General features: G+C 46.8%; 1 long non-coding RNA gene across 1 annotated transcript; it reads right to left on the bottom strand.

Moving 5' to 3' along the window:
- Positions 1–885: 885 nt before the first annotated feature.
- On the bottom strand, positions 886–22719 carry LOC141073015 (uncharacterized). Its single transcript, XR_012226934.1, has 3 exons — positions 19920–22719; positions 3986–4201; positions 886–1652 (listed from the first exon to the last, which is right to left on the bottom strand). It is a non-coding gene; the product is annotated as an uncharacterized lncRNA (long non-coding RNA).
- Between the last annotated feature and the right edge of the window lie 1383 nt (positions 22720–24102).

Here is a 24102-nt window from a genome sequence, read left to right on the forward strand (position 1 = left end):
GTTCAGACGCCTGCTTAAGGGTTAATTACTCCAGTTCGCTCTCCTCCCCACCCTCAGAGGTGCGGCTCTTACACTGAGCTTGTGAGGGATTATTTTTATTAGATCTTGAGCCCTCAGCATGGTCTAATCTGTCATATTCCTTTAGCCTTTCAGCCGCTGTTCCAGACCCCTTAGAACGACTCATTTTAGCACAATAGGGCACAGCCGGGTAGTAGAAACAATGTACTCTAAAGCCCCCTGAGTCAGAGTTACAGACGGGGTATAATGATCAGGTGGTGGCTGCAGGGTCTCAGGAGCAGCCCAGACCCGCAGCGTCACACATGGAGGCAGCGTCCAGGCGGCAGACAGGGGCTCCTATAGCCCAGGGAGAGACCCCCAGGACCCCACAGGGACAACAACCAGAGAGGGATCCAAGTCCCTATAATCATGGCGCTGGCAGGGCAGGCAATATAATAGAGAGGGGAACGCGGGGCCCAATCTTCCAGGGCACACACCGCCTGCTCCCCTCAATCAATCAGAATGTCTGCTCACCATCCTGTTGCTCCTTCAGCACTGCAGCGATGGAGCCCGGCGCCGCATCTCACACAGGCAGAGCACGCGCCTCCAAAATGGCCGCCGCCCTGTGCAGGCCCCGCCGGCCGCCCAAATCTTCGCAGCCGCAGGGGCTTAAAAATCCAGCCCCGCTCTCCCGCGGGGATCCAGGAGCGCCCCCAAGTCCAGAGGAGCCAGAGGACGGGGCAAATGTAGGCAGGGGTAAGGGTCCACTGGCCGGATATTTTCCAGGATGGCAGGAGCTCTCAGAAGCATGTCCTCACTGCAGAGCTACATAGCCATGCCCCAACATTTTTTATTTTTGTAATGAGACTCTGACAAAGATGAAAATAACACCCTTTAACACCCTTTAACATCAGCAAGTGAAAAGACAATCCTTACTGCAGTCATACAAGCCTTCTCAAAATCCACTGAAACCTTTTGAGGTGCCAGATTTGGAATCAATAGCTTAATTATTTCAAAAATTCTGTTATACGTGTTCATGTCCTTTCTTTGTAGTAAAATGTACAAACATAGCGGATATGACTTACCGGTAAAACATATTGGGCACTTTATCAAAGGTGCCATCTCCATACATAGTATCTTTGTTTAGTTAACGCATAAGATCTCTATCTCCTAAAACGAGAATTCTGTTTCGATCATCCTTTCCTGAATCATGAAGTATCAGTTGACTATATTTTTCCGGAATGCAAAAATGTATCGTTTTTGGGTTAGGCAAATTACCTGTTCTATGATATACCAGGCTTCTTGCAAGAGATGATTGTTTTGGTATATGGGCCAATACATCATTACTCAACACAGACAACACCTTTCCCATCACATTGCGAGGAGTAGCACTTACTGCTCTCATGTTTTCTTTCATTTTGCTTCTGGCAATGTTTGCTTCTGCTTTTTGAAGGCAGGAGTCATGACAATGTTCTGTTGGTTCTTGAACTATGTTGCATCTTTTGCTTTGAGAATTGAATGGCACTTTGAAGAACGATGCAGTCGGCATCTTCAAGTCACCACTGCATTGATAGTACGAAATGCAAGATATTCAAACCCCAAGTAAATCATAACTTTGATGTTCCTGTGGCTTCTTGAAAACTCCATTGTTTGCACTACAAGAAGAAATAGAATACTTAGATTAATTCAAAATACACTTTTATTGAAAAGAAATAAGGAATGACACGATTGCCAATTGAAAACAATGGGGGTGGGGGAACGCTGGAAGGCCCATTTGAAATAATGTCAACAAGGAAAGCCAATTAACTTCCATGGGCTCAATTGAAATACAATACAGCACAACACAGGCAGCAAAAAAATGCAGAATGGATTTCAACAAAGGTATGTGGGCCCAGTTTACTTCTCCAAGTTCTACAAGTTTGGTTCACTCATACCTAGTCCCAGAGGACAGATTCTGTTCTTACGAGTTGTCATTCCACTGTGCTGTAAGAGGAAGGACAAGATCGGGAGTACCGTTCTCACACCGGTTATGGAACCACTGGGGCTGTCATCAGTGTTGCAGGGGGAAGACTTTCGGACAAGGACCTACCCTTGCATGTGACTGCGGCAGGCGGAGCTGCGTTAGAAAGCACTGAACGTGACAATTGCGGCAGAATCCGGGTGGGAAAGCTGAGTGGATGGTCAGGTGCCGTTGTGGTTGTGAGAGCAGAGTACCCCGTGAACGCAGGACGACTTGACTCATCTCCTGCGTATTGTTCCACTGCAGAAGGACTATTGATTGACGGTTCCCAGCTATCCTCCATGCTGGGATGTGACTCAGATTGGACGCCAGAGACTGTAATGTGTGCACGGTGCAGTAATCAACAAGTGACTAGGCTGGAGCCTGTTAATCAAGTACCCGTATACAGCACGGAGCGAAGCCTCGCTCCGGTGGTTCTCTGTACTGAACTGAGCACAGTGTTTAATATTCGGGAGTTTGGAAGCTTCCCTCATTCATCAAGGGCTCTCCCCCTTGTGCCGCTGTTGTCTGTGCCATCGTTAGAGAACCGAGACGCTGCAATCAAGACGACTACAGACTAATAAGTTTTTCTGCCATCTATTGAACTATCGTTCGCCCCATCCTATCCCAACTGAGCTCATAGTTCTACCCAAATCCCTATCTCACCCCCATCTCCCGTCACTCCCTGCATGGAGTATACTTGTTGTTAATAAATCTATTAACTCTTATCTGTCTACTACCGTGATGACATCCCGTGTTCCTGCGATTACTTTAGTGCTAAAAATAATTCCACTCTCAGTGTGGTGTGTATGGGCCTAGAGACCCTTATTCAAATCCATTCTGCATTTTCTTTCATGCTATGCCTGCCTACACCTCCAGTATATGTGTATGATACATAACTATGTAGGATTTGTTCACTCTTACTCTTGGTAGTCATAAGTGGACAGGGAAGGAAGTGCAGGCACCAGATTCACTGCCACTGAAATCAATGGGAGAGCAGCGCTGCTCTGGCACTTCCACCTCCTCTGTTGGTCAGTGACATCACTATGGAGGCACACCGGTCAGTGGGGGCTCTTGTCTGCTGACCTGGCTGTCTTTCAAGAGCCTGCAAGAACCAGGGTTCATCCCACTGAACGCCCGCACTCGATACCCGTGGGTAGAACACCACTCAGAAAACACAGGGTGAGGGAAACACACATTGGTAAGACTATTGGTTAGCCAGCAGAAAAAAACAGGTGTAACGACTGTGGTCGCAGGGATCAATGCCACGACAAGGCATGGGGGTACAGATGCCTGCTTCTGCTGGATCTGCGTCCTCACTGAAGACACAGATCCAGATGACATGCATCGTGTTGCAGAGATCTGTCGGGTCCCTGCACTGCAATACATGATGCCGTCACAGTGGCTGTGAGCTGACGTCAGAGGTGCAGCCACAGGGAGCTGCGCATGACAATGGTGCACACCCTGATGTCAGCTGCCGGGCTGTGCGGTGGCTACAAAAGACACAGGGCAAGGTGGGAGCAGAGGAAAGGTGAGTAGATTGTTTTTGTTTTTAATTATGCATTAGAAGCAGAACAGGGACACATACACTAGGATTGGGGAAGATGTAAACCAGCATGGGGACATATATACCAGGAAGGGGACTTATATACCAGGATGCAGAACATGTAGACCATATATACCAGGATGGGGACCATATATACCAGTATTGGGACATATATACCAGGATGCGGACATATTCACCAGGATGATAGGCATATATACTAGGATGGGGGACATTACTACATAATGAAGGGGGAGGGGGGCAATTCATAAGTCTTTATAGAATTTAGAACACAACAGGGGCCCGTACATCTGACCAACGTGTGTGTTTGTGTGGGGGGGGCAGGTCCAAATTTTGCACTGGGGCCCATCGGACTCCAGTTACACCACTGCAAAAACATACATTCTCAGCAAGAACACAAGGTAGTACAAGTGACAGAATCTAACCTTTCTGCTGTGCCTTCTGGGCTTCCAGGAACAACTATCTTTGCCAGCAGCACCCTGCTTTTGGTGGGCTCCCACTGAGATGATAATGTATTAGGTGTGACCTGCAGTCCCATGTAACTTCACAGATAATACAGTGATACCTTTTTGAGTACTGATAGCATTGATGGCTCCAATGGGTCACACTGCTTCTGGTTCTGCATGTGCTGCTGTTTTGGGCTGGTGGGAGGAGTAAGGCAGAATGAGTGAGAAATGAGAGCAGACTAGATCTATCTATTGCTGATAATGACAGACTGCTACAACTACAGATCATCATTTTTGCAGTTTTGCACTAGGTCAACTGTAAATCACAAGTTAATCACATATCATGTGAACCTTGCACCTCAAATATCATAGATCTGAAACTTTGTAATTCTGAAATTGGCAATTTTCCATGTGGGTAATTTTCTGTGTGGGCAATTTTCCGTGTGGGCAAATTTCCATGTGGGCAATTTTCCATGTGGCCAATTTTCCTGTGGGCATTTTTTTTTTCACAAAAAAATTACTTTGGAACCAATTTTTTTATTTTTACAAGGGTATCAGGAGAAAATGGACAACAAAATTTGTTGTGCAATTTCTCCTGAGTACACACCCCTAACCCTAATCCCAACCATAACCCTAACTTTGGCCAGACCTATCTTTAGCCAAAGATGTGATTCAAGCCATTCTACATGCAGATTGTCGGGTTCAAGGGCCAGTCACATCCTCTGCCAAAAGGAATATTCTGTTTTATTTTGAGCGACCCTCTCTTAATCTGTCCATGAGGCAGAATGCACCTTCTGCCTTTGATGCATGCTCTGTAGAATGGCATGGGATGTTTTCTTGGTCTGGCAAGCTGTTCACTAGAGTATCTATCTCCTGTTATTTCCAGGAGTCTTTGCAGGGAATAGGTTGTGTGTCAGGGTGTACAGTAAGCTTTGGGGTTTACATGGACAGGATAAAGATGATGATTATTATGATGTTCCCCCACCATATAGTGGTGGATGCTGATCTTGTTCATGGGATGCTGTGGATTATCAGTCTGAGCTGTTGATTCCCATCTTCCCTGTTCTCCTTGATCATGTACCTCTTCATTATTCTTTTTATAGACTGCATTAATTAATGGAGCCACAGTGGATGCTGGACAGGAGGTGGCATAGGGGGTGCCATCTGCATAAATAACCGGGAATAAGGTAGGACTATTTGGGTTGATCATCTGACAGTCATACCAAATCTCAAGATACTCTGCATTCTGTGTTTGACAGCTGGTACATGTCCTGTCAGCAGAAATGTATATAGGAGGTATCAATGGTTGTAGTGTAGATGCTGCAACTGACACACTTTCCTTAGGTGCCTGATCGGCATAACATTCAATAACATTGTCATGTTCCTCTCTCCATGCCTGTCTTTTCACTTTCTTTACAATCTTAAAAATTGCTTCAGGGTCCTGTAAGACCTCAAAATACCTGAGGCTGAGATGCTGCTTTTTACTCATTAACACATTCTTCCATTCCTTATCTAATCCTCCTTTTACGGTCAGAAGGTTTTTCCTCACTGCGTTTTCTTTCCGCTCTCCACTACCGGCTTCATATTACTGCCACCCATTCTATCATCTAAATTCTGATGGTGTCTGAGGGACATGTGTGTCTGTTTCTTGAGACAAATTCTCAAAGGGTTTTTGAATAGTTAATCTGGTAGGTATGACGCACCGCCTTATGAGATGCAGGTCCTAGTATCTCGGATGATGGTTCAGTCGCGGTGACTCCGATGGCTCTAACAATCGCTAGGTTAGGTGGTAATTATAAAGGGGGAGCTGATGGATGTATGAGACTGAGAGTTACAGTTGTGGCCAAAAGTATTGACACCACTGCAATTCTGTCAGATAATACTCAGTTTCTTCCTGAAAATGATTGCAAACACAAATTCTTTGGTATTATTATCTTCATTTAATTTGTCTTAAATGAAAAAGCACAAAAAGAATTGTCCTAAAGCCAACTTGGATATAATTCCACACCAAACATAGAAAAGAGGGTGGACAAAAGTATTGGCACTGTTCGAAAAATCATGTGATGCTTCTCTAATTTGTGTAATTAACAGCACCTGTAACTTACCTGTGGCACCTAACAGGTGTTGGCAATAACTAAATCACACTTGCAGCCAGTTGACATGGATTAAAGTTGACTCAACCTCTGTCCTATGTCCTTGTGTGTACCACATTCAGCATGGAGAAAAGAAAGAAGACCAAAGAACTGTCTGAGGACTTGAGAAACTAAATTGTGAGGAAGCATGAGCAATCTCAAGGCTACAAGTCCATCTCCAAAGACCTGAATGTTCCTGTGTCTACCGTGCGCAGTGTCATCAAGAAGTTTAAAGCCCATGGCACTGTAGCTAACCTCCCTAGATGTGGACGGAAAAGAAAAATTGACAAGAGATTTCAACGCAAGATTGTGCGGATGTTGGATAAAGAACCTCGACTAACATCCAAACAAGTTCAAGCTGCCCTGCAGTCCGAGGGTACAACAGTGTCAACCCGTACTATCTGTCGGCGTCTGAATGAAAAGGGACTGTATGGTAGGAGACCCAGGAAGACCTCACTTCTTACCCCAAGACATAAAAAAGCCAGGCTGGAGTTTGCCAAAACTTACCTGAAAAAGCCTAAAACGTTTTGGAAGAATGTTCTCTGGTCAGATGAGACAAAAGTAGAGCTTTTTGGGCAAAGGCATCAACATACAGTTTACAGGAGAAAAAAAGAGGCATTCAAAGAAAAGAACACGGTCCCTACAGTCAAACATGGCGGAGGTTCCCTGATGTTTTGGGGTTGCTTTGCTGCCTCTGGCACTGGATTGCTTGACCGTGTGCATGGCATTAGGAAGTCTGAAGACTACCAACAAATTTTGCAGCATAATGTAGGGCCCAGTGTGAGAAAGCTGGGTCTCCCTCAGAGGTTATGGGTCTTCCAGCAGGACAATGACCCAAAACATACTTCAAAAAGCACTAGAAAATGGTTTGAGAGAAAGCACTGGAGACTTCTAAGGTGGCCAGCAATGAGTCCAGACCTGAATCCCATAGAACACCTGTGAAGAGATCTAAAAATGGCAGTTTGGAGAAGGCACCCTTCAAATATCAGGGATCTGGAGCAGTTTGCCAAAGAAGAATGGTCTAAAATTCCAGCAGAGCATTGTAAGAAACTCATTGATGGTTACCGGAAGAGGTTGGTCGCAGTTATTTTGGCTAAAGGTTGTGCAACCAAGTATTAGGCCAGGGTCACACTGACGCAAAATACGGTCCATAGTTTACATGCGTAATACGGATGAATGACCCCTAAATAGTGCTCCGTATGTCATCCATAAGCAAGGTGTGGTCGCGTATTTTGCACATGTCAGCATCCGTATGGAATCCTTATTGCGAGATTTTCTCGCAGGCTTGCAAAATGGACATTTAACGGTTTTGAGGCCTGCAAACTATTTAAGTCAGTAGCCTGCACCCTATTTATTGCCTCAGGAACAGGTGGCAGCCTCCATTCTGTCCATTTGTGACCTTGCCTTCACTAGGTGTGTTGGTGTTGTATGTGCAATATGGCAGACAGTCTGACTTTCAACACAACTGAGCAGGTTCTCTTCAACTGGCTTTTGTCACGCCGCTTTGGTCAAACATACCCAGTGATAGTGGATCCACGGAGGAGGAGACGCATGTGGGTACATCCACTTTTGAGGCAACGACTCACAAGACGTCATTTTCACCACCTCTATTCTTCTCTGCGGGAGCATCCTGTAAAATTCTACCAATACTGTCGCATGAGCCTTGCAACATTTGATCGACTCTTGGAGACAGTGCGCCCTGGGATAACCTTTCAGGACACAAGGATGCGCAAAGCTATATCTGCAGAGGAGCGACTTCTACTCACATTACGGTATGTACTACACAACCACATTCTCTATGTTCATGATGTGTTGCCCAAAGTATGTATTTTTTGCTTCATGGACTAATTTTAATGCCCTCATCTTATTCCAGATATGCTGAAACTTACAGACCAGAATGTTATGTGTAATATGTACTGAATATCACTTAGTCATTGTGCGACCAAATATGTGTGTGTTAGTAGATCTGAAATCCTAACAAGTTTGGTATGTATGTACCTGTTCTTTGGTTAATTTGTGCATTCTAAAATGTTCCTTTTCTGTTGTTCTTCAGCTTCCTGTCCACTGGCCTATCTTATGCCGCCCTCCACCATGAGTTTCTCATTGGAAGATCTACCATTTCTGGCATAGTCAGGTCGACATGTAGTGAAATATGGTCAAGACTGCATCAACTCGTCATGCCCAAGCCCAGGATGGAAGACTGGTTGAGGATATCAAGGGACTTTGAGGAGGAATGCCACTTTCCTAATTGTATTGGGGCCCTTGATGGCAAACATATCGGGTGCGTAAGCCGCCGAACTCTGGCTCCCAATTCTTCAATTATAAACAATACTTTTCTGTTGTATTGTTGGCTCTGGTCGACCCTCAATACAAGTTTATAATTGTTGACATTGGGGCCTATGGAAGGACGGGAGACTCTAGAGTCTTCAATACTTCCATTATGGCTCGGCGGCTACGCACCAACCAGTTGGATCTACAACCACCTCGCCAGCTACCAGGCTCCACTCAAGAATCTGTCCCTTATGTTCTTGTGGCAGATGAGGCGTTTCAGTTAACGCGCAATGTCATGAGGCCATATCCCCGCCACAACCTTGACCACAGGCGCAGAATTTTTAACTTGCGCCTATCACGTGCTAGGCGACTGGTGGAGTGTTCCTTTGGGATTCTTTCTGACAAATGGCGAGTACTCCAGTCTGCCATTCAGCTGAGTGAACAAAATGTTAATGAAGTAGTTAAAGCCTGTGTGGTTCTTCATAACTTCACCAGGATACATGATTGTTCCTCCTCTGCTGGTGTTGTGCATGGGTTGGACAATGTGCGTAGGGTGAGACCACCTATCAACCCTCAACGTAGACCGCTCTCTGGCCTCAAAGTGCGTGATATTTTCACAAATTACTTTATGTCACCTGAGGGTGAAACTTCTTGGCAAGAGCATGCTGTGTCTATGTTATAATTTTTTGGTTTATGTGTGTCTAAATATATATATTTCTACCCCTTCTGATTCTATGAGTGTTTAATTGCATTGGTAAGCGTATGTTAGTATGCTGACACTGTTTTTTAGAATTGAGACAGAGACATAAAATGTAGTAGACAAATATTTACTTTTGCCTTTTTTTTTTTTTTTTTTTCAAGCAAAACATATTATTGCCATATGAAAACTGTGGCAATGGGCCAAATTGGCCTTTTTGCAGTTGTGAACATTTTTTCCAAATAACATTTTCACACATAGAAAAAAAAAACAATATTATGCAATACCAAAATGGCTACATTATAAATTTTGGTACGTTGGGAAAGGAGAAGACGGAAGACCAGCCTGTGGTTGCTGCTGGCTACTTTGCCCAACATCGCCCTGCGTGGGGGCATACTGTTGCCCATGATGTGGGTAGTGTACTGCCTCCTGGGATTGTTGTGGGTACTGGCCAGAGTAAAAATGAAGAGGGGCATCTTGTTGGGTCTGGTAGGCCCGAGTCTCATACCCACCAATATATCCATGTCGTCTCCAACCAGGTTGGGACCAGCCTCCAACACTGGGTGGGAACAAGTGGCCATATTGGTGAGGTTGGCTAGAGCCAGACATATGCGTCTGCTGTTGGGAAGGTTGGGTAGTGGGAGGAAGGGGGTGAGGTGTAGGCCCACGTATTTGAGGATCCTCGGAGCCTGCTTGAGCAAGCATGTGTGTGGGTGGTTTAAGGCGCATTAGATTTCTGGGTGAAAGCTGCCACCTCTCCAGATATTCAAATAATTCATATGGGGTATTTGGGTGTGTGCAAGCATCAAGCAGGATCTGAAAACATTCTCGAATACGGAGCCTCACCTCACGGGAAAGGGCATGAAGATAAAGGGCCAGGCTGCGCGAGTATGCCTCCTCATCATCATCATTATTGACTCTAGCCAAATAGTTGAGGACCCCAGTGTCCACATTTGTACGTGTATCTTGGGCAGGGATCTGGCGCCTTCTTCTTCCTTGCCAGGATGGTCCAGCAGGCTGTGGGGAGCCCTGGATCTGGGTAGTTGGGCTGCTGCTCATGTTGCCCTGTCCTCCTGTATGGCTGATGGTGCAGCAGCAGACGGTCCTGGTTGTGGATGTGGTCCTGGTGGTGGGGTTTGTTGCGCAGGCACTGGGTTTTCCAGAGAGGAGTCTTCAACCATGCTTCTTGTAGGGGGAGAACATGGTCCAGCCACCTCATCCCCTACAGGATCAATGATGGGCTCTGTATCTGAGCCAGTTCCTCTCTCCGTAAGGCTGGACTGAGTTCTGTTATGAAATAGAACAGAGCCAAAAATAAATCAATATTTTTGGCCCTGTAAAGTATCTGTGTAATGTAGTGTGAGGTATCTACTTACGGTCTCAGATCCAGAATAGGGGCAAGGAAGGAGAGGCGGTCATAATAGATGTATTTCCTCTTTACGTGGCCCGCATCACCACTCCTGGACCGCTGCTGACGTTCCCGCCTGTATTGTTCAAGGATGGTGCGCCAGCGTCTCATCACATCTTCCACTACAATGTGACAGGAAATTTTCTCAATTTCACATATTTGATATGTCAAATTTGCTACCAGTAGCCTAGGCATGTGGCCTTCTGAGGTGTGCTTTCTATCCAGGGTGGCATATCTAATTGGGGCATCCAGCAAGATACACAGGGTCACAGTAGTTCATGTATCAAGTAACTACACTTACTAACTTGGTAGGCTAGGAGGATGAGGAGCTTGTGGCCTGTGCCAAATGATGGCAGTGTAAAACCATGGGTCACATCAAAATCTACCCGCCTCATGATGAAAAAAGTACAAGCACAGGAAGGGGGGGTGGCTGATTCTATATGCATTTTTTGATGTGAGGTAATTTTAAACAGTTTTTGGGTTGTACTTACTCAGTTGCTGCTGCTCCTCACGTGGCCGATCACCAAAATCTTGGAACATCTGGCGACATGTGCGCCTCCATGACGCCTCCTTTCTTGCCCGGTTGGCATAATGGGCATCACGTTGGTCCCAGATTTCCGGTCGCTCCTGCACCAGTACAATCAGCATCTCCACATTGAGTAAATATGGCGCCATGACGCTGCTGTACTCTGTGGAGGCTGACTTCCTGGATGTCTGGAGCGCTTTTTGAGCTAATTAGCATGTCTAAACTTCCTGATGATGGATTGGGCCATTTCCTGTCACCTGCCAAAAGACCTGCGTATTTCTCGCAAGTCACACGTGTGGTCCGTGTGTAATCCGTATTTTTTGCGCACCCATAGACTTGCATTGGCGTAATACGGGCGTAGTACGCTGACAATCGGAGCATGCTGCGATTGGCACGGAGCGTAGAATACGGACGAGAAATATACGGCTGATAGGAGCTGCCCCATAGAGAATCATTGGTCCGTGTGTAATGCGTGCTTTTAGCGCCTCTCACTCGGCCGTATTCCTCTCTAGTGTGACCCCGGCCTTAGGCTGAGGGTGCCAATACTTTTGTCTGGCCCATTTTTGGAGTTTTGTGTGAAATGATCAATGTTTTGCTTTTTGCTTCATTCTCTTTTGTGTTTTTTCATTTAAGACAAATTAAATGAAGATAATAATACCAAAGAATTTGTGTTTGCAATCATTTTCAGGAAGAAACTGAGTATTATCTGGCAGAATTGCAGGGATGTCAATACTTTTGGCCACAACTGTATGTTGATGCCCACAAGGTATGAGGCCGCAGACGAAAGAAGCATACAGCGGGGGGTCCCGTGCAAACTTGAAAGATGAACTTTACTGAAGACTTGTAACAATTCTTATATTTTTCAATATAACAATCATGGGTAGCAGATAAAATTTTTCTTACACATTGCGATTGCCAAAGCCTCTTCTCGGTCCCGGCCTTGGGAGGATAGCGGTAACTTTCCATTTGACTAACTGTGCTGAGTGAAAGTGGGAGGATCAGCCGACCCTAATCAGCTCAGAGTATCCGGGAAATTTGCTGTGCAGTTCTTCAGTTCCTTCTCTTGTCTCAGCACTCTGTTGCTGTAAACGTGGTGGACTCCGAATAGGGTGCTTTTTGTACTTCCCGCTAGTCCCAGTCGAGGAGCCCCAATTTTCTACCTCCTCTCACCACCAAAACCGCCCATAACCTCCCCTTTTCAGTCCCCCATGCACCACTTCCAACTGCCACTTATTTTCAAATCAGAAAAACAAGTTGCAATGCCAAACTAAGGCAAAAGAGGGCAGCATAGTACTACAAGATGTAATACCAAAACAAGGCAGGAGAGTGCAGCATATTATTAAATAATTTACCTTCTCACATGGCAAGATGGGGAGCCGGTGTCACAATTGTAATCATGTAAGGAATATGACATATAACATACATTAGTAATGGTTTTTCTGGTCACTACAGGTATACTTAATCTAAGTGCTTTTAAATTCTGGTCATGTGACTGGGAAGGCTATATACAGGGGTGGGCTGGGCCGGGTGGCAGGAATGCATATGCCCCCCGGGCCGGTGCCTAAGCAGCTGCACAGGGCCGCTGGAGGACCGGCAATGATTTTAATACATAGCGCACCTGTAGTGCGCGGTCACGTCATCCCGCCCGACATGCAGGCTGCCTGGCTGCTGCAGTATGTGATGAGCAGGCCCAGGCTGGCAATAGGCTGAAGGTAAATCGGGCCGCCGCTGCCCCTTTAAATCTTTGTGCAGCCGCAGGCCGGGCACAGCCAGGGAGCCGTAGAGAGAAGTTGCAGGGAAGCTTGCGGCTCTGCTCCTACACCTGCAGCCGCTTCCTGGAGGAGGAGTATGACAGCTCCACTCCTCAGCGTCTCAAGCTGCTGGATGCCATCTGCTGTAAGTTCTGCTGCCTGGGGCCATGGAGTTCCTGCACTGCTTGCAGGTGGGCACTTTCCCATGATTCATGTCCTGACCTTCCTGTCTGCATCACCTCCTGTGTGGGCTTCTTTATCCTGGGTGGTAAGAGGGTGTATTATGCCATATTGCCAGCGATCAGAGACATTACTGCAGCTCTCCCCATTACAGGTGCAGTAATACTGTCACTCAGGGCTGTGGGGGCTGCACATAATGAAGGTGGTGAGAGGGGCTGCACATGATGAAGGGGAGGAGTGGGGCTGTACATGATGAAGGGGAGGAGTGGGGCTGTACATGATGAAGGGGGGAGTGGGGCTGTACATGATAAAGGGGGGAGTGGAGCGGTACATGATGGAGGGGGTGAGTGTGGCTGTACATGATGGAGGGGGGGAGTGGGGCTGTACATGATGGAGGGGGGGAGTGGGGCTGTACATGATGGAGTGGGGCTGTACATGATGGAGTGGGGCTGTACATGATGGAGGGGGGAGTGGGGCTGTACATGATGGAAGGGGAGTGGGGTTGTACATGATGGTGGGGGAGAGTGGGGCTGTACATGATGGAGGGGGGAGTGGGGCTGTACATGAAGGGGGGGAGAGTGGGGCTGTACATGATGGAGGGGGAGTGGGGTTGTACATGATGGAGGGGCGATCACTATGTGGTGGTAATATGTGGTCTGGTCATGGGGTGACTATATTTGTCCCTTGTATGTGGTTGTTAAAAAAAAATGTAAATGTATGTGACTCATTCCCTTAAAGAAAAATACCTAAATATATATTTATTTTTAATAGTTTAGAGCAGAGTAGGGCCCGGCCGAAAGAGTCTACCGTGTCGTGGTATCAGCTTAAAAATTATTTTGGCCAGAACAAAAGCTGCTGGTTATGAATGTGATCTGGTGTTTGATGGGAACTGTTAATATCTGATTGGTGAGGATGTGGTGGTGAAGTTGAATTTTTCCAAGAGTGGGCGGTGGGACTGTGGAGTCTCAAGGGAACCTGAAAAATTTGCCAGTATGGGGCCCCAAAATTCTTAGTGGAAGCCTTGGTCTGTCTCATAAGCTGCAGACCGCAGCTTCCAGAAACTTCAGTGTGCTCACGCAGGCATGTCTCATGGCGCTCTGCGGACCGGAAGAGAAAATGGAGGCTGCGATGCCAGGAATCAGGATGCGGTGAGTATAAACTTCATTATTTTTTAATATGGAGAACTGGGGCCATCCTACTATATATATGGGAGAACTGGGGCTATTATACTATATATATGAGGATAACTGGGACCGTCGTACTATATATGGGGAGAACTGGGTTCATCATACTATGTATTTATATTTGAGGAGAACTGGGGCCATCATACTATACAGTTATGGCCAAAAGTATTGACACCCCTGCAATTCTGTCAGATAATACTCAGTTTCTTCCTGAAAATGATTGCAAACACAAATTCTTTGGTATTATTATCTTCATTTAATTTGTCTTAAATGAAAAAAACACAAAAGAGAATGCAGCAAAAAGCAAAACATTGATCATTTCACACAAAACTCCAAAAATGGACCAGAGAAAAGTATTGGCACCCTCAGCCTAATACCTGGTTGCACAACCTTTAGCCAAAATAACTGCGACCAACCGCTTCCGGTAACCATCAATGAGTTTCTTACAATGCTCTGCTGGAATTTTAGACCATTCTTCTTTGGCAAACTGCTCCAGGTCCCTGATATTAGAAGGGTGCCTTCTCCAAACTGCCATTTTTAGATCTCTCAACAGGTGTTCTATGGGATTCAGGTCTGGACTCATTGCTGGCCACCTTAGAAGTCTCCAGTGCTTTCTCTCAAACCATTTTCTAGTGCTTTTTGAAGTGTGTTTTGGGTCATTGTCCTGCAGGAAGACCCATGACCTCTGAGGGAGACCCAGCTTTCTCACACTGGGCCCTACATTATGCTGCAAAATTTGTTGGTAGTCTTCAGACTTCATAATGCCATGCACACGGTCAAGCAGTCCAGTGCCAGAGGCAGCAAAGCAACCCCAAAACATCAGGGAACCTCCGCCATGTTTGACTGTAGGGACCGTGTTTTTTTCTTTGAATGCCTCTTTTTTCTCCTGTAAACTCTATGTTGATGCCTTTGCCCAAAAAGCTCTACTTTTGTCTCATCTGACCAGAGAACATTCTTCCAAAACGTTTTAGGCTTTTTCAGGTAAGTTTTGGCAAACTCCAGCCTGGCTTTTTTATGTCTCGGGGTAAGAAGTGGGGTCTTCCTGGGTCTCCTACCATACAGTCCCTTTTCATTCAGACGCCGACGGATAGTACGGGTTGACACTGTTGCACCCTCGGACTGCAGGGCAGCTTGAACTTGTTTGGATGTTAGTCGAGGTTCTTTATCCAACATCCGCACAATCTTGCGTTGAAATCTCTTGTCAATTTTTCTTTTCCGTCCACATCTAGGGATGTTAGCCACAGTGCCATGGGCTTTAAACGTCTTGATGACACTGCGCACGGTAGACACAGGAACATTCAGGTCTTTGGAGATGGACTTGTAGCCTTGAGATTGCTCATGCTTCCTCACAATTTAGTTTCTCAAGTCCTCAGACAGTTCTTTGGTCTTCTTTCTTTTCTCCATGCTCAATGTGGTACACACAAGGACACAGGACAGAGGTTGAGTCAACTTTAATCCATGTCAACTGGCTGCAAGTGTTATTTAGTTATTGCCAACACCTGTTAGGTGCCACAGGTAAGTTACAGGTGCTGTTAATTACACAAATTAGAGAAGCATCACATGATTTTTCGAACAGTGCCAATACTTTTGTCCACCCTCTTTTTTATATTTGGTGTGGAATTATATCCAATTTGGCTTTAGGACAATTCTTTTTGTGTTTTTTCATTTAAGACAAATTAAATGAAGATAATAATACCAAAGAATTTGTGTTTGCAATGATTTTCAGGAAGAAACTGAGTATTATCTGACAAAATTGCAGGGGTGTCAATACTTTTGGCCACAACTGTATATATATGTGGGGAGAACTGGGGCCATCATAATAGATATGTGGGGAGAACTGGGGCCATCATACTATATATATGGGCAACTGGGGCCACTGCACTATATTTATGGTGGGAACTGGGACCATCGCACTGTATATATCTCATATCTCTGGTAAGCTCTGTTCTGCTTCCATATTTTGGGGTAAGCTCAGTTCTGCTCCAAATCTCTGTAATAAGCTCAGTTCTGCTCACTTATCTTTGTAGTAAGCTGGGTTCTGTTCTCATATCTCTGTAGTAAGCTTCTTTCTGCTCCCATATCTCTGGAGTATTCTCCGTTCTGATCCTTATCTTTGGAGTAAGCTTGGTTCTGCTCCCATATCTTTGTAGTAAGCTTGGTTCTGCTCCCATATCTCTGGAGTAAGCTCCGTTCTGCTCCCATATCTCTGGAGTAAGCTATGTTCTGTTCCCATATCTCTGGAGTATTCTCCGTTCTGATCCGTATCTCTGGAGTAAGCTCGGTCCTGCTCCCATATCTTTGTAGTAAGCTCGGTTCTGCTCCCATATCTCTGGAGTAAGCTCCGTTCTGCTCCCATATCTCTGGAGTAAGCTCCGTTCTGCTCCCATATCTCTGGAGTAAGCTCCGTTCTGCTCCCATATTTCTGTAGTAAGCTCCGTTCTGCTCCCATATCTCTGGAGTAAGCTCTGTTCTGCTCCCATATTTCTGTAGTAAGCTCCGTTCTGCTCTCATATCTCTGGAGTAAGCTCCGTTCTGCTCCCATATTTCTGTAGTAAGCTCCGTTCTGCTCCCATATCTCTGGAGTAAGCTCTGTTCTGCTCCCATATCTCTGGAGTAATCTCTGTTCTGCTCCCATATTTCTGTAGTAAGCTTGGTTCTGCTCTCATATCTCTGGAGTAAGCTCCGTTCTGCTCCCATATTTCTTTAGTAAGCTCCGTTCTGCTCCCAAATCTTTGGAGTAAGCTCTGATCTGTTCCCATATCTCTGGAGTAAGCTCTGTTCTGCTACCATATCTCTGGAGTAAGCTTGATTCTGCTCCCATATCTCTGAAGTAAGCTTGATTCTGCGCCCATATCTCTGGAGTAAGCTCCGTTCTGCTCCCATATCTCTGAAGTAATCTTGATTCTGCTCCCATATCTCTGGAGTAAGCTTGGTTCTGCTTCCCATATCTATGCAGCAAGCTCCTTACTGTTTCCATATCTACGTATCAGCCTAGTTTTAAAGCCTGTTATCTCTGCTGCTGTAATGCAATGGCCAGAGATAAGCAGGGAAAAGAAGGGCCAGCGCAACTCGAGGGCCACTGCTTTATGATTGCCCCTCAGGCTGAAAAGTGCCAGCCAGCCCCTGGCTATATATACTCTTTATGTCCAGGGAAAGGGGTCTCAGTAATATTGTGTAAGGTAATAATTAGTCTGTTCCACCATAAGGGCATTTAAAAATTCTTGTGTACCCTGGATCTATGTAATCTAAAAACATTATATAAATTGTTAAAATATCTGATTTCACAACACTTTCACTTTAACAAAAATAAACTTGTAAGTGTCACACAGAAAATGCAGTCACGCCAATGAATGATTAACCACAGTAGCTTGCAATAGACTTTGGTCTCACGCTATCAACGATGTCTGTGAAACAACTACAATTTAAGAGATTCTCTCTTTACATGAACACTTTTAATATCCAACTTACAATTCTAAACTATGCAAAAGCAAAACCAGATTAAAACTAATTCTCTAATCTCACAATGAATATATACAGAATGAATTCGAAACTTTAACTACCGTGTATATACTCGTGTATAAGCCGACCCGTGTATAAGCTGACCCCCCTAATTTTGTCACAAAAACTGGGAAAACATATTTACTTGCGTATAAGCTGTGGGTGCACAGTGAGTGGCCCCAGATAATGCTGCACAGTGAGTGGCCCCAGATAATGCTGCACAGTGAGTGGCCCCAGATAATGCTGCACAGTGAGTGGCCCCAGTTATGCTGCACAGTGAGTGGCCCCAGTTATGCTGCACAGTGTGTGGCCCCATTTTTTCTGCTCAGTGTGTGGCCCCAGTTATGCTGCACAGTGAGTGGCCCCAGTTATGCTGCACAGTGAGTGGCCCCAGTTATGCTGCACAGTGTGTGGCCCCAGTTATCTGCACAGTGAGTGGCCCCAGTTATGCTGCACAGTGTGTGGCCCCAGTTATCTGCACAGTGAGTGGCCCCAGTTATGCTGCACAGTGTGTGGCCCCAGATAATGCTGCACAGTGAGTGGCCCCAGTTATGCTGCACAGTGAGTGGCCCCAGTTATGCTGCACAGTGAGTGGCCCCAGTTATGCTGCACAGTGTGTGGCCCCAGTTATCTGCACAGTGAGTGGCCCCAGTTATGCTGCACAGTGTGTGGCCCCAGTTATCTGCACAGTGAGTGGCCCCAGTTATGCTGCACAGTGTGTGGCCCCAGCTTTGCTGCACAGTGAGTGGCCCGTTATCTGCACAGTGAGTGGCCCCAGCTTTGCTGCACAGTGTGTGGCCCCATCATATTGCTGCTGCTGCCGCTGCCTCCGTTACCAAAAAAAAACAAACTGTATACTCACCTCCATCGCTGCTCCCTGCTCATCAGCGTTGCCGGCTCTGCAGTGACTGTGCAGGCAGAGGGCACGATCGCGCCCTCTGACCTGAATGTCACTGCAGAGGACGCAAGACAGCAGAGCGCAGGGACAGGTGACTATGCCTCCCCCCTGTTCATACTCACCGGGTCCTGGCGCTTGTCTCTGCAGCGCAGCCCCTGCTTGTTCCATGTTGTCGGCGCTGCTCTTCCTTCCTGCTTCAGCGCATATTTAATAAGCAGGGGGGCTGCAGAGGGTAAGTATGATCTCTGACACCCCCGCTCCCCCACCGATCCCCCCGGCATATGACTCGTGTATAAGCCGAGAGGGGGACTTTCAGCCCCAAAAAATGGGCTGAAAATCTCGGCTTATACACGAGTATATACGGTATATGCTAGTATGCCTCCTGCTGGCAAGTCATACACAATACAAATGGATACAGAGAGGAAACAGCTTATGATGACACTAATAACAGTCTTTGCAATACTATTCAACTGTGAATCCTCGACACCAAAACACTTCACAATATATCTATCTATATGCCAGCCTGATTTGTAGAGCTCAAAAGTCTACACCCGGGCCAAATTGCTGAATCTGGTGAGGGGTGTGTCTAGTACTTCAATAATGCTCCAGCCTTGTTGGGAAATGCTGAACTCTAGGATCTGCACACAATCAGGGCACGATATCTGACCAGTGTGACCAGTAGAGAAATGGTTAATACTTTTTTCCTTTCTTTCTTTTCCATAAGACAGTTAACCTAGGGCATGACATGCAGAGATATATCCTATCTAATGTGTTTGTCACCAAGACAACCAGGGCTCGACCTGTGGTTTGGCCTGGATGACAAAAACACAGCTAGTGATTAACTACCTTGGATCTTTGGCTGTGACTTTTAGCAATTTATATACAAGCAGAGGAGTTGAAGCAATGGCACAATCTTTTTTTTTTGTTAGTCACATTGCCGGACCCTGGACACGTACCATGGGTAGGCGGCCGAACATGAGTCCTATGAGAACAGTTCATTGACCGTCTAAGATCGGAACCAAGGCGATTAGTCGGTGTTAATCTGATAACTCCTCTTGTTCTGTTTTGACAGCCCTTGTGCAGTATGGTATCCCTATAACTGGACACTAGACGCACCTTCTCGCTTGGTCGGAAAAAAAACACACAGATGCCCAAACAATTAGGGAACATTTTTGTAAACAAACAAAACAGTAAAGTGGAGAGACAAAGCGGATAAGGCAGACCATTAAGGAAATCGTGACCACGGTGGGTTTTTGGTGCTAGGACTTATCAGCGATCGGTCACTATGTCCGAGTCTGACAGCCGACTGACCTTTATCTCAGCATGGAGACACTGGAGGGTTATAGATAAGATAAATAATTTTCTTACCTAATTAGGAGGTGCGCTCTCCACCCTCGAGTGGTTTGTACTAAGATTGTAGGTCGTTCTTGCGGCTGGTCATCTCCGAACGTCTCATCCTAGCCTCACGTTTGGACGCCAAAATGTTAGGGCAGACGAGATGCGTGTGTTGTCATCTTAGTTGTCTGCCACCAAATTGTATCTTGGAGGTTTACGGCCGGAGAAATCAAAGGAAAAAGACAATGAGTCCGTGTCTCATATGAATTCTGGTTTATTGACTGAAAATGTACAGTATTTATAGAGAGAAATAAGGTGTATACCCAAATATTACTGTTATGTGGGGCTTAGGTCAAAGGAGGCTGAAATACCCGGGGCCCCTGCGGAGTCCCTCCAACTAGGGAAAACCCTGTCTGACCCTCAACCCAGGGTTTTTGCTAATGGTGAAAATGCCTGAGCCTCCAACCTTTCCTTGTCTCCTGCTCAGCCCTAAGCTGAACCCTCCACCTTCCACCCAGTGAGTTGTCAAACCACCAAAGCCCACACAGTAATGACAGACAGGGAGAACTTAAACCGCACAGCGCCGCATACACACAGGACAATACCGTAATGTGAACAGGGCAAAACAAAGCACAAATATAGGAAGGCGAAAAGGTGACAACGGATCATACGACACCAGATATGAATTTCTCTCTCCAACACCTCCTCTCCAGACCGGAACCACTTGGCATAAAACACAAGCTATAATCGGCGACGCCCACAGGCCAGCACGACTATTTAAAGACCGTGGGCGTGACCAAACATCCCACCTGATTTCCAGCTAGATTAACTCCCGATAACCTGAGTAAAATCAAGCTGGCGCCACTGAGGCTATAGTGGACGGAGATGGAACTACCGCTGCCTGCCGGACGCAGTGGTGTGAATAGCGTCCGACATGACAGTACCCAGTCTTCTACGAGGGTCCCCAGGGCCCTCAAGATTCATAGGACCCGGCTTGTCCAGATGACGGCGGTGAAAGGAACTGACCAGCCGATCCGCATGTATGTCCGAGGCTGGTACCCAAGACCTCTCCTCCGGACCATACCCCCGCCAGTGTACCAAATACTGAAGAGAACGGCGCAGTACTCGAGAGTCCACCACCTTGGAGACTTCAAACTCTAAATTGCCATCCACCATGACTGGAGGTGGCATCAGCGTCGTGTCCACAGAGCCTACCACCTTTTTCAATAAAGCCCTGTGAAACACGTTGTGTATCTTGTATACCGCAGGAAGGTCCAACCGATAAGCAACCGGGTTAATGATGGCAGCAATCCTAAAAGGGCCAATAAACTGTGGACCCATTTTCAATGATGGAATTTTGAGTTTTATGTTTTTAGTAGCTAACCACACCCAATCACCCACACACAGGTCCGGACCTTGCACGCGTCTAGCGTCAGCCACACGTTTGCACCTTGCACTCATGCTCAGCAATCGCTGTTTCACACTCCTCCAGACCGATGATAGTTGAACTCCTAACCGGTCCTCCTCTGGGACGCCCCCAGACCCCCCTGACGCAAGGTACAAAATTGAGGATGGTGCCCATAAACACAAAAGAACAGAGACTCTCCCGATGATTCTTGGCGGTGATTATTTAATGCGAACTCGGCCAAGGGAAGGAACGTCGACCACTCCTCTTGGTTGTCAGACACAAAACATCGCAAATACTGCTCCAGATTTTGGTTCATGCGCTCAGTTTGATCATTTGACTGCGGATGAAACGCCGATGAATGAGACAACTTGATCCCCAATCGTGAGCAAAAAGCTTTCCAAAACTTCGCCACAAACTGGGTCCCCCTATCAGACACTATGCCCGACGGAACTCCGTATAGTCTGACCACCTCCTGCACAAAGACCTGAGCCAACGTCTTCACGTTGGGCAAGGAAGGCAACGACACAAAATGCGCCATCTTTGAAAATCGATCAACCACCACCAGGATGACCGTGTTCCCCGCCGAGGCAGGCAAGTCCGTGATAAAGTCCATGGAGATTTCTGTCCATGGCCTACTAGGTACCCCCAGAGGCCGTAGAGTGCCAGCAGGACGGGTTCTGGGCGACTTGGCCCTGGCGCACGTGATGCAAGCTGTCACGTACGAGACCACGTCCTGCCGGATTTTTTGGCCACCAGAAGCGGCGCGATACCAGCTCCAAGGTGCCCCTAACCCCTGGATGACTGGCCAGGACAGAGTCGTGGTGTTCCCCCAACACTTTAAGACGAAGATGAAGGGGTATGAATGACTTATTAGCGGGAAGTCCTGGCGGTACCTCCTCCTGGGCCTCGGCAATCTCCGCCTCTACCTCAGTCGTGAGAGCCGAAACCACTACACCTTCCTGGAGGATGGGTACCGGATCTTCCCGAGGTTCTCCCCCCCGGAAAACACCTGGACAAGGCATCCGCCTTGGTGTTTTTAGCCCCAGGACGGTAAGTCACCAGAAAGTTAAAACGTGTAAAAAACAATGCCCAGCGAGCCTGCCTGGGAGACAGACGCTTGGCCGACTCCAGATAGAGCAGGTTTTTATGGTCGGTGATGACTGTGACCTGGTGGGCCGCCCCCTCCAGGAAGTGTCGCCATTCCTCAAAAGCCAATTTGATGGCCAACAACTCCCTGTTGCCGATGTCGTAATTCCGTTCGGCAGGCGACAGCTTCTTGGAGAAGTAGGCGCATGGACGCATATTGCTCAAGGACGAGCCCTGTGACAGTACTGCCCCCACTCCCACCTCAGACGCATCGACCTCCACCGTAAAAGGTTTAGATACGTCCGGTTGCACCAGAATGGGGGCTGAAGCAAAACGTTTTTTCAGAAGCTCAAATGCACGCACCGCATCCTCAGACCAGATAGCGAGATTGGTACCTTTTTTCGTCATGTCCGTGAGCGGTTTGGCTATAGTAGAAAAGTTCTTAATAAACTTCCTATAATAGTTGGCAAACCCAAGGAACCGCTGGAGCGCTTTCAGATTATCAGGCCGTTCCCATCGCAGCACAGCTTGCACCTTCGCGGCGTCCATTTTAAACCCTGCGGTGGACACAATATATCCCAAAAAAGGCAACTCCTGAACAAAAAATACGCATTTTTCAAGCTTAGCATAGAGCTTATTCTCACGGAGCAACTGTAACACCTGCCTGACATGCTCTAAATGAGTGTCCTGGTCGCTCGAATAAATGAGGATATCATCCGGGTACGCAATCACAAATTTCCCCAGCACATGAGCGAATACATAATTTATGAAATGTTGGAAAACAGCAGGCGCGGTTGTCAACCCAAATGGCATAACTAGGCTTTCAAAATGACCCTCAGGGGTATTAAACGCCGTCTTCCACTCATCCCCCTGACGGACCCTTATGAGGTTATATGGCCCCCTGAGGTCAAGTTTGGAAAACCACTTCGCACCAGCCACCTGGTTGAACAAATCAGGGATCAGCGGCATCGGGTAGGGATCACGGAACGTAATCTGGTTTAACTCCTGGAAATCAGACACTGGCGTAACCCCCCATCTTTTTTCTTAATGAAGAAAAACCCTGCTGCTACAGGTGAGGATGAAGGCCGGATGTGCCCTTTACTCAAACTCTCCGCGATGTAGTCTTTAAGAGCTTGTCTCTCCGGACCAGAAATACTAAACATCCTCGCCTTTGGCAATTTAGCCCCGGGTTTTAACCTAATCTCACAGTCATAGGCTCGATGTGGAGGTAGTTCTGAGCAACCCCTCTCAGAGAATACGTCCGCAAAATCCAGCAATGCCTCCGGAAGGCTGGACTTCACGGCGGACACACATGTGGCCAAGCAATTTTCCTGGCAGAAACCACTCCACTGGACTATGTCCTGGGTTCTCCAGTCAATCACCGGGTTGTGCTTGGACAATCATGGGAAACCCAGGACCATTTGTGCTGGGAGATTATTGAGTACCCTACATGTAACCCACTCAGAATGTAGGACCCCAATGTGGAGTTTAACCTCAGCTACAAACTCAGTAATCTCCCCCTGTGGGAGGGGAACGGCATTAATGGTAACCACACAAATAGGATGAGGGAGTTTTTCGATCTTAAAACCTGCCGTGCGTGCAAACTCCTCATCCATGAGATTGGTGGTGGAACCGCTATCCACAAACACTGATATGGGTAGCTCTCTGCCCGCAATAATAACCCTGGCAGGGAGCATACATTGAGATACCATCATGGAGGAT

This window comes from Dendrobates tinctorius, unplaced genomic scaffold (genome assembly GCF_039654945.1).
Source record: "Dendrobates tinctorius isolate UK_male_01 unplaced genomic scaffold, ASM3965494v1 ptg000294l, whole genome shotgun sequence".
In the NCBI taxonomy this organism is placed as follows: Eukaryota; Metazoa; Chordata; class Amphibia; order Anura; family Dendrobatidae; genus Dendrobates; species Dendrobates tinctorius.